Genomic DNA, 14,189 nt, shown 5'->3' with positions numbered 1-14,189 from the left:
TGTTTGGTTTGTCCTATTCTAGTGTTGTCCCAGTCGAACTCATGTTGCTTGTCATCTGCGTGTGTAGTTACTAAGGATAGCTGGTCAAGCCAACGTCTTCACCCAAAGGGTTGTGAATCTGTGGAATCCCCTGCCCAGTGAAGCAGCTAAGTCTAACCTGTTGAATGTTTTAAAGGTGAAGATAGATTTGTGAACAGTAAAGGAATGAAGGGTTATAGTGAGGGGAGGGTAAGTGGAGTCTCAGTCCATTGACAGATGATCCACGATATTATTGAAAGCCAGAGCTAACTCATGGAGTCAGATGGCCTACTCCTGATTGTATTTCTTAAGTTCGGATGTTGTTATGTTCCAACAGGCCTCCAATTCAAAAAGTGATGCTCGTTAACTACTAAATAAAAACTGAAAGAACTGTGGATGCTGTGTATCAGAAACAAAAGCAGAAACTGCTGGAAATGCTGAGAAGGTCTGGCAGCATCTCTGGCGTGAAAGGCTCACCAGTTTATGGTTCCCTAGCTTTTCCATACAACTTTCTTCAATAATGCTGCCACATTAGTACTCTCCAGTCTTCTGGCATCTCATCTATGATTATCAACAATACAAATATCTCAGCAAGGGGTCCAGAAATCTCTTCCCTAGCTTTCCACAAGGTTCTGGGAAATACCTAATCAGGTCTCCAGGATTTATTTCCATTTTTCTACTTTAAGACCTCCAACATCTCCTTTTCTGAAAAATGAACTCATTTTAAGATCACATTATTTATTTCCCAAGTTTCTTAGCTTCCATGCTCCTGTCTACTGTAAATATTGATACAAAGTATTTGCTTAGTGTCTCTGCCATCTCCTGTGGTTCCATGCATGGAAAGCTATGCTGATCTTTAAGGGCTGTATTCTCTCTTTAGTTATTCATTTAACCTTAAAATAATTTTAGAATCTTTTCGGATTCTCCTTAATTCTATTTGCCAAAGCAATTTGATGTCCCCTTTTTTTCCCTCATGATTTCCTGTTTAAGTATACTCCTCCTGCCCTTATACCCTTCTCAGGATTCACTCAATCCCAGCTGTCTATATCTGATGAATGCTCCCATCTTCTTCTGGACAGGATTTGCAATTTTCCTCATCATTGAGCTTTTCCCATGCCTTGCCCTTCACACAAACAGAAACATACCATCACTGAGCTCTCATTGTCTCATTCTTAAAGGCCTCCCACTTATCAGCCGTCACTTTACCTGTGAATAACGCCCCCCCCAACCAACTTCTCAAGGTCTAATACCACCGAAACTGGCCACACTCTAATTTGAAACTTTCATTTTTAAATCAATTCTATCCTTTCTCATCATTATTATTAAACCAATAGAATTATGATCACTTTCCCTGAAGCGTGCCCCTATGAACACCTCAGTCACTTGCCCTGCCTTGGTTCCAAACAGAAGGTCAAGTATTGCGAACTGTCTAGTAGGTGCATCCACATATTGAATACCAACGTTTTCTTGTACACACTTAACCAATTTCTCCACATTCCAAGATCTTAACACTACCCCAAACTCTATTTGGAAAGTTAAAATTCGCTACCAATATCCGGTTTTCTTACAGATAGCATAATCGCTTGTAAATTTCCTACTGACTATTAGGAGGCGCATTTTACAATCCCAGCAAGGTCATCACCTCTTTCTTATTTTTAAGTTTCATCCATATAACTTCACTGGGACTGGGCAGTCTCCAAGAAATATCCTCTCTACATCCAGCTGTAATGTTCTTTCTAACCAAAAACACCACTCCATCTCCTCTCTTGCTCCTCTGTCTTTACATTCTATAGCATCTATATCCTGGAACATTAAACTGCCAGTCCTGTTCATCCCTGAGCCACATTTCTGTAATGGTAATGATATCCTTGCCCCACATTCCCATCTCTGCCCCATGTTCATCTGTCTCACATGTCATGCCTCTTACATCAAAGAAAATGCAGTTTCGCAGTCTTACCTCGGTCTTGCCAAACTGTTGTCTGCCTCGACCCCTAGAATTGCTCACCGCATCTCACCTCAAACATTTCTCTTTTCTCACTATCTTGTTGGTTCCCACCATCCCCCTTACTAGTTTAAAACCTTCAGCATCCTGCTAGCAAATTTCCCCACAAGAATATCGGTCCCCTTCCAATTCAGGTCCCTCTTATACAGGTCATTTCTCTCCTTGAAGAGATCCCAATGATTGAAAAATGGGAATCCTAACCCCTGCAGCAGCTCCTCAGCCACACATTAGCTGCTCTATCTGACTGTTCCTAATCTCAATATTCCATTAGTTTGTAAACAAACCCCAACATGACATTTGCCATCTTTATTGACAGCTGAAATTAAAAACTAACTTTTTGTGGTTCGGAGATGCGGACTCCCTGCAGATTTCTGAATTCAATCTCTATCTTGCCTGCTAAAATGCATAACGTCACTGTTTCTGTCTGATTTCATTTAGTTAATCCACATTAAATTATTATGCAAAGCTCCTTGTTCACTCTCTTGTCCTACCTGTATTCCTCCGCAAACTTCTTTTTGTGTCATACTCACCACTTGTCTCCGCTCCAATTTTTGAGTCATTCGCAAACTTACCTACAATATACTCACTTTCCTCATCTTCAGTCATCAAAATACTTTGTAATTTTTTTTTTTGTCCCCAGAACAGATTTATGTGGTACTCCACAGATTGACATCCTGTAAAATAAAACTCTTAATCAAACTTTTCTGATTGGGATTTCAAAGATCCTCTCTCCGTGTTAATCCAGTACCTCCAAAGCCAAGGCTCCTTTCTTATTCAGTAATCTTATGCATGGGTGCTATCAAACACCTTCAGAAAATCAAAACAATCACGGTTTCCTCCATTTTCTCAAAGAATTCCGATACTTTTATCAGGCAAGATTTCCATTTTGTAAAGCCATTCTCAGTTTTCTGCTGTAACATCCTTTTTTAAAGACTCCACCATTTTTTCAATAAATGATGTTCAACTAAATGGCCTCAGTCAATCTTTTTTGTGCCTTGACTTTTTTGAGTGAAGGTGTTGGTTGAAGGATCTATTATCAGCCGTCACTTCCACCTGCTGTAGAAGCACTGTCTTTGTATCTACTGTGAAAATCTCAACAAAATGTATCTGATGTTCATCTCCTGAGAAAGCAACTCCACAAATGTTCTCGCTCATCATCTTCTGCTGGTGGTCCCAGATTTTACGAAGCAAGTCGACAAGGCTAATTAGCATCAAGTTAAGATCAATATTTGAGCAAAAATATCTCAGTTCCTGGTCACGTATTTTTGTTCATCTCTTTTTAGGATATGAGCTTTGACAATATGGATTCTGTGTGAGTGGAGCTGTGAAATACCAAGAGAGAAAAAACATTAGTGGGAGTCATACAGAGACCCCCAGACTGTAGTGGTCATGTTGGAATAGTATTAAATAGGAAATTAGCCAAGCTAATGATATGGAGACATTGTGATCATGGGTGATTTTAATCTGCATCCAGATTGGACAAATCAAATTAGCCACAATGTCTCCGGGAGGGGGGGGGGGGGGGGGCGGAATTCCTGGCCTACATATGGGATGGTTTTCTAAACCAACATGTGGATGAGCCAACTAGAGAGCTTAGACTGGATACTGTGTAATGAGAAGGGAATCATTGCCAATCTAGCTGCATGAGACTCCTTGGAGATGAGTGACCATGACATGATACAACTTTTTTATCAGGATGGAAAGTGAGCCAGCTATTTTGGAGACTAGAGTGCTGAATTTTATTCAGGAAACTTCGAAGATATATAAGGCATGATTTGGTGTTGATAGATTAGTGAAAGTTACTTAAAGGTGTGACAGTACATAGGCATTGGCAAATACCCAAGGAAATCATGGGGGAACTGCAACAACTATTTATTCCTGTCTGGTACAAAAGCAAAATGGGTCACAGGGCCAATCCATGGCTTATAAAGGAAATTAGATAGTATCCAATTGAAGGAAAAATCATAGAGATTGGCCAAGACAATAATAGGTCTGATGTTTCAGAGCAGTTTCGATTCAGCAAAGAAGGACCAAGGGTTTGATTAAGATGGGAAAAATACAGTTCAAAAGGAAATAAGCTTGCAGGGAACATGAAGACTGACACTACAAGGTTATACAGTATGTGAAGAGAAAGATATTGATGAAGACAAATGTAGGTCTCTACAGATGTAAATGGGGAAATGTATAACAAAGGACCAAGAAACAGCTAAGCAACTGAATACATACTTTAGTTCTGTCTTCACAAAAAAGGACCGTTGTACAGGAGGTTGGTGAGGCTGCAGTTGGAGCGTGTGTTCAGTATTGGTCTCCTTGCTCGAGGAAGGATGTTATTAAACTGGAAAGAGTGCGAAAAAAAATTATCAGGATGTTACTAGGACTCAATGATCTGAGTTATAAGGAGAAGCTGAACAAGCTCGAACTTCTTTTCTCGGCAGTCGAGGCAATCATGAGAGGCATGCACCCTTTTTTTTTACCCAGGGTCAAGGAATCGAGGATTAAATGTCTTTCGTTTAAGACTAGAGGGGAAAAGCATAAAAGGGAACCTGAGGGGCATTTCTTTTTACACAGAGGCTGGTACGTGTATGGAACGAGCTGCCAGCGGAATTGGTTCAGTTGGGTACGTTAACAACATTTAAAGGCATTTTGACAGATACATGGATCGGATGTCGACCAAATGCAGGGAAATGGGGTTAGCATGGTTGGACATTTTGGTCAGTATGGACCAGTTTGGGCCAAACGACCTGTCTCTGTGCTGTAGGACTCTCTGACTCGAAGATACAAATCAAGTACCAGAAATCCTGGGGTGTGCAAAATTTAGTGAGAAGGAAGAACTGAGGGAGGTCAATATTAGTAGAGAAATGGTGCTGAGAAATTGAGGCGATTAAACCCAATAAATCCTCAGGACCTGATAAATCTAGATCCCAGAGTACTTAAAGAAGCGGTTCTAGAAATCATGGATGCTTTAGTTGTCAGGATTCTTTAGATTATGGTACAGTCCTTGCAGATTGGAGGTCAGCTACTGCCACTCCAATATTCAGGAAGAGAGGTACAGAGAAACCAGGGAATTATAGACCAGTAAGATTCAGATCGGTTAGTGGGGAACATTCTCAATTTATCAAGTAGTTTATGGCAGAGCATTGAGAAAGCCGCGGCAGGATCAAACAGAGATAGCATGGATTTATGGAAAGGAAATCATGCTTGTCAAATCTATTGGAATTCTGTGAAAATGTAACTATCAGAGTTGACAAAGCGGAACTAGTAAATATGGTATATTTGTACTTGCAGAAAGTGTTTGACAATGCCCCATTTAAGAGATCACTGTACAAGATTAAAGTGCATGGGATTGGCGTAAGTGTACTGAGATAAATAGAAAACTGATTGGCAGAGATAAAACAGAGTAGGTCCTAAGGGGTCCGTTTCAAATTGGCAGACAGTAACTAGTGGGTTGCCACAGGGTCCCCAACTATTAATAATACATATTAATGATTTGGATGAAGGAATAAAATGTAATATCTCAAGGTTTGCAGATGATACCAAGTTGGGTGGGATGGTGAACTGTGACGAGGATGCAGAGATCCTACGGCATGATCTGGACAGATTGGGTGAGCGGGCCAATCAATGACAGATGCAGTTTATTTTGGATAAATGTCAAATTATTCACTTTGGAGACAAAAGCAAGGTGGTGAATTACTACCTGACTGGCTGTAAATTGGGAGTGGGGAGTGTGCTGCAGGGCCTACTTGTCCTTGTGCACCAGTCGCTGAAGGTAAGCACGCAGGTGCAGCAGGCAGTAAAGAAGGCAAATGCTATATTGGACTTCATTGTGAGATGTTTCGAGTACAGGAGCAGGGATGTGTTGTTGCAGTTATACAGGGCTTTGGCGATGCCACACCTAAAACAATGTGTGCAGTTCTGGTCTCCTTTTCTGAGGAAGAATGCTTTTGCTCTGGAGGGAATACAGCGACGGTTTACCTGAACGATTCCGAGGATAGTGGAAGTAACGTATGAGGACAGGTTGTCTAGGGTAGGATTGTTTTTGCTGGAGTTTAAACGAATGGGAGGGGACCTCATTCTAACAGGACGAGACAGGGTAGATGCAGGGAGGATGCTCCTGATGGCGGAGGTGTCCAGAATCAGGGGACACAGACTGAAGATTCGGGGTGTATCATGTAGGATGGAGATGAGGAGACATTTCTTCACCCAAAGAGTGATGACCCTGCGGAATTCATTACCACATGAATTAGTTGATGCTAAAGCATTGAGTGTATTGAAGACGCAGCTAGATGTAGCATGTAGGGCAAATGGGAGCAAAAGTAATGGGGAGTAAACAGGACGAGGCTATTGAGCTGGATGATGAGCCATGATCATGATGAATGGCACAGCAGGCTCCAAGGGCGGAATGGCCTCCCCCTGTTCCTACCTTCAATGTTTAAGAGGATATTGCCCTGAGTAAACCATGGACATTCTTCGTGCTTTCCCATTTACCTCAAAATATCACTCATCACCCCACCCGAAAAAAAATGTGGAGACATAACTTCTCAAATTTCAATGACACAGCTCCTCGCAAAGTCAAGATGTGATGGTTGAAGTGCAGCTTTGTTAATTCTTAGCACAAGATGTCATTTTCTTCTGTGATTGCTTGTGTATGTCTGTATTTCTATGTGTGTGCGCGCATGTGTATTTGTGCATGCATGCGTGTGTCTGTATGTGTGTGCATGTGTCTCTGTGTGCGTGTCTGTGTCTCAGTGTCTGTGTGTGGCTGTGTGTGTGTCTGTGTGTGTCTGTGTCTGTGCATATCCATGGCTATGCGTCTGTCTCTGTGAAGATGTAAGTGTATGTGAGAGTCTGTGTGTGTCTGCATCTGTGTGTGTGTGTATGTGTGTGTGTGTGTCTGTGTCTGTGTCTGTGCATAGCCATGGCTATGTGTCTGTCTCTTTGTAGGTGTAAGTGTATGTGAGTGTCTGTGTCTGCGTCTGTATCTGTGTGTGTGCACGCGCGGGTGTACGTTTCTGTGTCTGTGGCATTTTGAAGCACATCATATTTCGTTGAAACCACTTTCTTTGTCAGAGGCCACCAGCATGCTCCAGCTGCTGGAAGGTGCTCTAATGTATTTCAGATTGCGTGCCTCCATGCAATGTAACTTTCCTGCTTGACGAAGAGACTAATTCATAACAGTTAGTGTTTACCACCAATTTCTCACTAACAGTTACAGAGTGCAATTATGAGTTATTGCCTTTCGTTTTAGCGTCTAAGGTGATGTCCGGTCACCCTAACAGCTCACATCAAACCAATGGAAATCTCCCATTCATTTCTCTCAGCCAATAGGGACTCTCTCCATGTCTAGTCGATGTTCAGGGCTGTCATACCATTCTTCAGCATTCCTGAAGCGGACCCTTTGGTCCATCACTAGCTGCCTGGCTGTAGGAATCTCACCATGCAGGAAGTAAATTCACACGTCACATGCTTCCATTCTGTTGACATGTCCAAGACACACTTGTTAGATGATTTAGGGACTCTCCATTTGAGAGGACACAGAATTCAAGAATTTGTCATGTCACTTCCAAACCTCAGCGTTCCAAAGGGGATACCCTCGCCCACCTCTCAATCAACCCAACAACTCCTCCAAGTCTCCATACAACTGCCTTTTCACTCCTCCTTCTTCATGTTTCAGGTCCACAAACTCCTTGCAAGGGCATCTGTACCTCTCAGATTATTCCAGACAAGACCACCGAGGGAAAAGGACGAAGAGAGGACTGCAGATCAGAGTCAAAAAGTGTGGTGCTGGAAAAGCACAGCGGGTCAGGCAGTATATTGAAGGAGAAGAGTCAGCGTTTAGGGCATAAGGCTTTCATGGAGATTCCTGCCCAAAACACCGACTTCTCGGTCAGGAGTGAAGACTATTGTTGTGACAAGGTCTGCTGTTGGAATTGCGCAGTGAAAATCAATAACTTCATCATCATTCTAATAGAGGGCAATAATTCAACATACTTGTGGATGGATTATCTCATGTTAGAAATAAATACAATGATAATCATTGTTATATGAATCGTGAAGGGATTGGACAACATTAACAGATTATTAACAGGGTGTCAAAGCCCCCCCAATAACACAGGCGAAGAAAATAAAGAGGACAGATAAGCAAATTAAAACAAAATTATCAGAGACCACATTTGATTGAACGGCTCAGACAAAACAAGAACAGATTGAGAACTAATGGATATTTTTAGTTCAGAGAAATTAACTCAGTTACAACAGAAAGATGAAAAACTGAAGGAATAGCATTTAGGAGCAAACACAGAAGAAGCATCTGAGTGCATTCCCAAATGTTACTAACTTGAAAAGAATGTCTTGATGAGACATTCAGGCAGATGGGAAAGTGGGAGAAATTCATTACCAGGGGCTTATAGAAAGGAGGTTTGGCAGGTAGCACATGAGTCACCTGTGGGTCATTGTGGGAGTGAGAAGAACTCCCACCAAAATACAAAAACATTTTTACTGGCCTGGGCTGCATAAAGATGGAGTTGAAAATTGCCAGAAATGTCATACTTGTCATTTAACTGGAAAACCTTAGGCAGTAATAAAACCAGCACCTTTTAAACCCATCCCTGCATTTGAGGAATCTTCTATAAGGGTCTTACTTGATTGACCCCTACAAAAACAAAACGTGGGAATTAGGATTTGTTAACTATAATTGATGAGTCCATTCGATATCCAGAAGCCATTCTATGTGTACAATACCACTGCTAGAAGGTTTGTGGAAGAATTATACCAATGTTTAACTCGATAAAGAACACGCACAGAAATACAATACAATGGTCAAATTTTACATCAGATTTATGCATGGCAGTTATGGCTACCCACTGCTTAACAGCAAGGATGGCAAGGGAGTGTAAGAAAGGTGGGGTCAAACTTCAAACACCATTAGTGAGCATAGAGAAGACCATTTTGAGAGCTTATCGTCAAGAGAATCCAAACGACTGGATAAAGGTATTCCATTTGTACATCTTACAAGTCGGGATGCACCAAATGAACCTACCAGATTCAGTCCATTTGAATGAGTGTTGGGGCATGAGCTGAAAGGATCACTGAAATTAAATAAGGAGCAATTAGTGAGTCAGAGTTCAGCGACCACATACTTAAACTGTGTGTCAAATTTTAGGGAATGATAAATTGAGTAGGGGAGTTGACTCCAATTAAGCAATATCCTTACAGACTTACACCAAAGAAAGTTAGCATATGTTCAAAGACAGACTGAACGGATGTTCCAAAAACAACAGCATCAAAGTGAGTTGCAGCAACTGGAGCTCAGCCATAGTAATGGTGCCAAAGCCAGATGGTACCCATGGTTGTGTGCAGACTGTTGCAAAGTTAATGCGGTTGCAGAGTCTGATTCATATCCGAGTCCAAATTGGGAAGACTGTATTGAAAAGGTAGGACAAGCAACTTAGATTTGTAATTTGGACTTGCTCAGAGGTTACAGGCAGGTACCTTTATCCGAAGGAGTGAAGACTATTTCGGCTTTTGTAACACTGAACGGACTTTACCAATTTAAAGTCATGCCAGTTGGTATGGAAAATATGCCAGCCACATTTCAAAGGATAACCAATAAAGTCATTTCTGGGTTATCCAATTGCAAGGTGTACATCAACAACCTTGTGATCTTTCAGTCACACACAGGTAGAACATTTGCAGCATTTGTTGAAACTATTAAATTGACTTTGGGAGGCAGGCTGGTGAGAAACCTGGCTAAGTGTGAATTCGCCAAAGTTTGAGTCATGTCCCTCGGCCAAGTTGTCAGGCATGGAACAGATGGCCCGGACCATAACTTTGATAAAGACAGCAGGACTATGACTCCTGGCAGGGAACAGGTTTAACAAAGGTTTGTACCAAATTGTCGTTGTGTGATTGCTCCACTGACTGACTAATTGAAGAAGTGCGGATATTTTAGTGGACAGTAGAATGTCAGAAGGCATTTGCCAGCCTGAAAGCTATGTTAGCCACTGCCCCAGTCTCCCCTTTAATTGTACGATATTCCCCAAGGGAATGAACCTGGAGAGCGCATCCATTAGAAATTTGAGGCGGTGTGCTGGGGGCAATATTATACAAGGTCCCATATTCCTCTCCATGTATTAAAGACTTAAGGATCTGAAACCACTCACATTCGCCCTTAATTTGGTCAAACAACTGAAGTGGAAGGTTTGTATGAAAGAGTGAAGCTACTCCTCTACTTTTCCAAATAAAGGATGAAATAAGCAGCGGGCCGAATCTTACCTGCTGTAACTTGAAGTGCTCCTTATCAGTTAGATGTGTTTCTTGCAGCAAGGCTACATCGACCCCTTCCTTTCTGAGGCTTGAAAGTATCTTTTTCTCTTAATTGGTGAGTGACTCTCCTTAACGTTCAACGTGCACCATTTAAACGAGCGGTGAGCCATAGCAATCTGAAGCAGCCCATGACCCACTGGGAGAAGAACCCCACTTTTAGTGCGTCAAGTGAAAGCAGTAAACCGTTCATCCAAACTTGAACATATAACTACAATAACAACCAAGTCAAAACTTCTAACAACTGTTTCTACAACGAACCAACATCTAACATAAATAAGTGGAGACTTTCCGCCTTCCTGCAGAGGGTGTTCATATTACCCACTAATCCCCCATGGCTCCTCCTAGCTGAAGCCGCTCCCCAAACCCAGGCAAAACAAAGTTTTAAAAAGTTGCACGCGTCTTACAATAAGAAAATTAAAAGTGGGCATTCAATCCGTCCCATCCATACTTTGATCCGAGGCAGTCCTGGTGAAACAAAATGTAACCAACCCCACCATCCCCAAACCCCCTTTCGCATTCCGAGCTAAGTGAGAGAAACGAAAAGCAAATGATAGAAAAAAAAGGATAATGGGAGTTTAGGAAGAAAGGAGAAGAAAGAGAAAAGAAAGAAAAGTCTTCCACATACTAAAAAAAAGCGTGGTAAACCAGGCAAACGCCAGAGAACATAATTGTCCATATTATTTCAACCAGCCAGTCTATTTTTAGATATACAGGAAGTCCTTTGAGGTTTCTGGTGAGTAAAAATTAAACACAGACCCTCCATGGCTGAAACAGAATATTGCCGGATATCCTACCAGAATATTCACATCCCTCAGCCTCCTTTTTATCTTACCAAAGGAATGCCTCTTGCGGATCACAGCCAGAGAAAGATCTTCGAAAAACATAATTCCTAATCCTTTATAGATCAGAACCTACGGATCCTTCCCAGAAGCTCGAGAAGCTTACAGCACTTTTTTTCTCTATCGTGCTGGAGTTGCACGAGGACCGAGTGGGGGCACTGCTCAGATCCCAGTGGGCCCACTCGACCCACACCCATTCGGCCCTGACTTCCAGCTTCAAAAATTGTATGAGCCATTTCTCCAAGAAGCTGACGAGCTGGCCTTCTTCTTCCTGTTCCGGAAGCCCGACCAGACTGATGTTCTTCTGATGGCTCCGATTTTTGAGGTCGTCGATCTACTCTACTAAGGCCCTTACCTAACATTCCAGGACTTGGACACGACCCGCCGAGGATTCTGCCATGGTTTCCGAAGCTGCGGTCCGCTGTTCCACCTCGATGATGGGCGGCCCTAGAATCCTGCTCCTGCTCCTGCTTCTGCAGCTTGGTTGAAATCAGTTCCAGCCTGGTTCGGGTCTCCTCCATCGCTGAATCAATCTTCTCTTGCAGGCTCTGAACTCTGAGACCAGGCTCTACTCCACATATAAGTCCACTGGGGCGTTCGCAGAGTCCGTCTTCACAGCCGCGGGCGTATCCATCGCTGCAGTGCCCTGCTGGTTGTGATCCTCATTGTTCTTTTCCCTTAGTCATTTTCCTTTCTCACTTAAAATGGCATAGAGCAACACTGGGGATCAAAAACGACCGATTTTACCTCAAGAGGGAAGAAAGAGAGGGTGAATACATCACTTTGTCTGGGTACTAGTGCAGAGCTCAGCACAGCAGACCAACTTGATCACCGCCATCGTGGATCTCACCCGTATAATCACTGTTAACAAACTTTTTTTGAAATGGTTTGAAGATGTTTCTTGGAGGGGGAGACAATGGAGAACTATTGGATGTGATGTAGTTAGATATTCAGGTGGATGTTTAAGAGTTCAGAAAGTGAATAGTAAATAAAATTGAACCAACGTGGTTCAGGGGCGACTTTTGGAAATTGAAAGGTAAAAGTGAATTTGGCCTTCAGTTAAGGGAAATTGGAAAATCGAAGTAAAATCGTTGGCACAGACTGCATGCAGTGTGGATGAGATTACACCTGTGTTTTGTACTGTTTCAAAGAATGAGAGGTGATCTCAGGGAAACTTAAAAAAAATCACCCACAGCAGACTGACTAATACAGGGGCATGGAGAAGTGCAGCAGGCAAAGTTAGGGGGAACCCAAGATTTTCTACAAAAAACATCAAGCTGAACAGAATAACCAGATAAAAATTAGGACCGATTTCGAAACAAAGGGGGTAATCAGTATGTGAAACTGGGGAACATTGATAGACTGTAACATGAGAGCTTCACATCTGTTTTAGTTGGGAGAAGGAAGATGCATGTACAGAATTCAAGAAGATGGACTGGGAATCTCTCGAACAGATTCATATAAGATGCAAGTTGGGATTGTTGGTTTTGGATGATGTAAAGTCCAGATGAGTTGTATCGCAGGATGCTGTTGGAGACAAGAGTGGAAATATCCTGTCCTAAATGCTTAAGTCGAATTTGACCACATAAGGGAGGTGTTAGAGGACTGGAGAACAGCTATGTGGTCCCAAGTTACTGGAAAGGTGGTAGAGATATACCAGTGTCTGGTGGTGTACGACAGCGAGCAGTGCAGTTGTATTATTTGTGGTATTCATAAATGATGTAAATATGAATGTGGAGGGGGTGGTGGGGGGTGGGGGCTAAGCGTAATAAGTAATTTTGTGTTTGACACAAAGATTGGCCAGGTGGTTGGCAGTGAGGAGGAAGGCCTTATGTTACAGGAAGATACAGGTGGAATGGTCAGATGGTCATATCACTGGCAGATGGAATGGAACCCTGGTAAATATGAGGTGATGCACTTTGGAAGAAGGAGCCAGACAGGGGAGAATTCAATGAATAGCAGAACGCTAGTGACGTCAGAAGGTGTTTCTCCACACATACCTGAATGTGATTGGACAGTGTAATAGCCAGTTCAGAAATCACACGGGACTGTAGGCATAGTGTTCATTCATCGAGGAAATATAATATAAGTTAAACATGCCATTGGTTAGGCCATAGATAGAATACTGTGTGCAGTTCTGGCAGACACATTACAGGAAGTGTTTGGCTTTCTCAATAACATCAGAAGCTATTGGGGTCTCCACAGAGTTGGAAGCTTCAGGGGAAGTCTCCTGGCTGCAACTCACTCTAAGTTTTCACTTGATTTGTTTTTCCTCCTAGATTAGAGAACTGTACCTGAGAATCTGTGTCTGATCTTTCCTTTTTGCCAAGTACATGTATCAGAACACTTAATTATTAATAGATTCTAGGCCAACGCCTTCAAATATTTTTGAGGAGCTCTGCTGTCGTCCATAACACGTGACTCCTTCTCTTCCTGTGTAATTGGTAGGAGGCACTAACTGAGCTATCTCTACACTTCTCCAATAATTTCATTGAGCTGAATGCCTTCCTCATATTCCTGTGAAGCTACCGTGAGGAGCTGAATAATCTCCTCCTTTTAACTGTGGAAATGTGCAGTGTCCAGCAGCACTGTTACATGAATGTTACCAATACTTACAACAGCACAAGCCTGAATGTTGTCCAGGTCTTGATGCACATGGACACAGACTAGTTCAAGAGCTGAAGGGGGACGTTTTTCCTGAATATTGTAAGATTTTCAGTGAATACCCCCACTTCTAATCTTATGGTGTGGGCAAGACATTTATGAAGCAGCTGAAGATGTTTGTGCTGAGGAAGCTACGTTGAGGATGTTTTGCAGACATGTCCAGGACTGAATGGAGTTTTGTACACAAACCCCAGTCATTGTGCGTTATGCTTTCAATCACTATAACCAGGGAAGTTTACAACTCATTTGCATTAAGTGCAATCCTGCTCAGGCTCTTTGAGACCGTCCTTAGTTAAAATATGCCTTGATGTCAGGGCCAGTCACTCTTCCCTGAGCCCTTGTAT

The 14,189-nt window shown here is 42.4% G+C and overlaps 1 pseudogene across 1 annotated transcript in view; it reads right to left on the bottom strand.

The window, feature by feature from the left end:
* LOC148138514 (Ig heavy chain C region-like) overlaps window positions 1–11,702 on the bottom strand; it is a 44,021-nt pseudogene extending 32,319 nt beyond the window's left edge. Inside the window, exon 1 of the transcript XR_015753995.1 lies at window positions 11,258–11,702. The product of XR_015753995.1 is annotated as an Ig heavy chain C region-like (transcript). The remainder of the gene's footprint in view (window positions 1–11,257) is intronic.
* Between the last annotated feature and the right edge of the window lie 2,487 nt (window positions 11,703–14,189).

This window comes from Chiloscyllium plagiosum, unplaced genomic scaffold, assembly GCF_037043375.1.
Source record: "Chiloscyllium plagiosum isolate Xiang-an unplaced genomic scaffold, Cpla_swu_hap1 HiC_scaffold_40, whole genome shotgun sequence".
Lineage (NCBI taxonomy): Eukaryota > Metazoa > Chordata > Chondrichthyes > Orectolobiformes > Hemiscylliidae > Chiloscyllium > Chiloscyllium plagiosum.
This window is presented reverse-complemented; position numbering and strand designations above follow the sequence as displayed.